Genomic DNA, 2,882 nt, shown 5'->3' on the forward strand with positions numbered 1-2,882 from the left:
CTCACCGGAAATAAGGCCGGCTTCGCGGGCCCTTTTGCCCCAGAAACGGGCGGAAGAACGCCACGGAGGACAGGCCCTGCGGCGGGAGAGCAGCGAAGGGGAGTGAGAAGGTTTCGCTGTTAGGAGGGAACGTCGCTCTCCCTTAGCCCCTCACCGTGGCGAGTTCCCAGAGCAACAGATTGCAAGATCAACTCAGGCTCAGGTCGCTGAGTTTAAATCCTGCTTTAGTCGTTTAAACTCTGTACTCTTGGGTAACTTCTTTAATCTCTGTGCTTTAATTTTCCCCTTGACCTCACAGCATTGTGGATGCATTAAATAACAGTGTTTGTAAAGTACCTGGCTTATTCGATACGCAATGAGTAGTGACTAGATTTATACATAGAGTGAAGGTAAATAGAAGTTGTTCACTAATTTGACACTAACAAGGGATGAGGAGGTAAATGGTTTCCATGTTTGACCCTGCTGCCAAAGAATGGTACCATCTTCAGATACAGGAGAGCCAGAGAAGAGAGCAGGTTTTGAAAGAAATGAATTCGGGAGACGAGGAATGGAAGAGAGCAGTTAGACAATTGTAGAAGTTAGAAATGAAAAAAAAAAAAAAAAAAAAAAAGCCTGACCTTTCTGTACCCAGTCAGCAGTGAAAAGGCAACCTACAGAATGAGACAAAATATTTGTAAGTCATATATCTGATAAGGGGCTAATATCCAGAATATATAAAAACTAAAACGGGAATTCCCTGGCGGTCCAGAGGTTAGAACTCAGAGCTTTCACTGCAGGGGCCCAGGTTCAATCCCTGGATGGGGAGCTAAGATCCCACAAGCCTGTGGAGCCGCCAAGAAAGAAAGAACTAAAACTCAATAACAAAACACAACCCAATTTTTTAACTGGACAATGTACTTGAATGGACATCTGTCCCAAGAAGTTATACAAATGGTCAAGAAGCACATGGAAAGACGCTCAGCTTCACTAGGCCCTGGGGAAATGCACATCAAAACCATGAAATACCACCTCATACTTGTTAGAATGGCTATTATCAAAAAAAAAAAAAAAAGTGTTGGTGAGGACGTGGAGAAAATGGAAACCTTGTGCACTGCTGGTGGAAATGTAAAACGATGCAACCACTGTGGAAAACAGTATGGCAGTACCTCAAAAAATTAAAAATAGAATTATCAAATAGCCCAGCAATTCCAGTTCTGGGTATATACACACAAGAATTGAAAGCAGGGTCTCAAAGAGAAATCTGTACCTCCATGTTCATAGCAACATTATTCACTATGGCCGAAAGGTGGAAGCAACCACCTTTGAATGGATAAATAAAATGTACATCCAATGGAATATTATTCAGCCTCAAAAAGAAGAATTCTGGCACACACTGCAATTGTGAAGACATTATGCTAAGGGAATAAGTCAGTGACAAGAAGACAAACAGTATATGATTCCACTTATATGAGGTACCTATAGTAGTCAAATTCACAGAGATAGAAAGTTGAATGATGGTTGCTAGGGACTGAGGGGCGGTGGAAATGGGGAGTTTAACGCATGTAAGAGTTTCAGTTTTGCAAGATGAAAAGAGTTCTGGATATTGGTTGCACAACAGAGTGAATGTACTTAGCACCACTGAACTGCACAGTTTCAAGTGGTTACGATGAGAATTTTATGAGTATTTTACCACAATTAAAAAAAATAACCTTCATGCTCTTAGAGGTTATGGTGAGAATAATGGGGATAGGTGTGAGAAAAGATTAAGAAAGTGGAGTCAGGTTACCTTGACCCTTAGAGCTTGTTTTAACAGTGGCTACAGGTCAGGAAGAGTTTTAGGGTGAGATAATTAGTTTAGTGTTTGAAATGTCAGTTCTGAAGTAACAGTTTTGTCATGCGGCAGATACACAGGCCAATTCAATGTATTTAACAGTGAAAATGTAATTCCTAGATAATAATTTACTAATTTCTAGGTCTCTTTGCAGAAGAGTGGCACATCAGTTCTTCTCTTTTGCATAACCTATTCCAGATAACTCTGTGTGGGGTGGAGGATGGGAGGTGGAGTCTGTGAATTTCCACCCACTGATTTCTTTTTGCTAATTCTTGCATTTGACCTCAGTCCTAGAAGGAATCATACAGGAGAAGTATAATTAATTTTATTAAACAATTAAACAATAGAGTCCTGTAATTGGGAATATCTTGAAAGAAAACTTCATGCTGCTAGAGCAGGGTAAAATGATTGCTGGCCTTGGATTAGAATCTAATACTACAGAGGGGTTTCTTCTGCAAATGATATGGGTATTAAATGCGATAGCCCAGGTAAATTAGTAATAGCACAAACATTAGCTCCTATTAATATTTAGGTAAACACAAACGCATTACAGGTTTATGTACAGAATTCTCTATGAATGTATAGACTGTTACTGTCAATACTAATTCATACACATCTCACTTTCTATTTATACAAGTACAGCTACTACTAAAATCAACGGTTCAGTTCAAACTAATAAAGTAGCAGTTAACTTAAAAAGGAAAAGAAGGGCTTCCCTGGTGGCGCAGTGGTTGAGAGTCCGCCTGCCGATGCAGGGTACACGGGTTCCTGCCCCGGTCCGGGAAGATCCCTCATGCCATGGCCCGTGAGCCATGGGCGCTGAGCCTGCGCGTCCGGAGCCTGTGCCCCGCAACGGGAGAGGCCACAACAGTGAGAGGCCCGCGTACCGCAAAAAAAAAAAAAAAAGGAAAAGAACATAGTAAGAGCTGCTATAGAAAATCATGTCCTACGTATTCCATATTCTACCTGGACGAGGCAAATAATCCTTTTTACCAGGGAACTGATAAACCTAGGAACCTTTCATTCGTGAATCTTGGTCCCCACCCGGATCCGAGTCAGTAGGACCTAGACA

Source organism: Phocoena phocoena, chromosome 9, assembly GCF_963924675.1.
Source record: "Phocoena phocoena chromosome 9, mPhoPho1.1, whole genome shotgun sequence".
Lineage (NCBI taxonomy): Eukaryota > Metazoa > Chordata > Mammalia > Artiodactyla > Phocoenidae > Phocoena > Phocoena phocoena.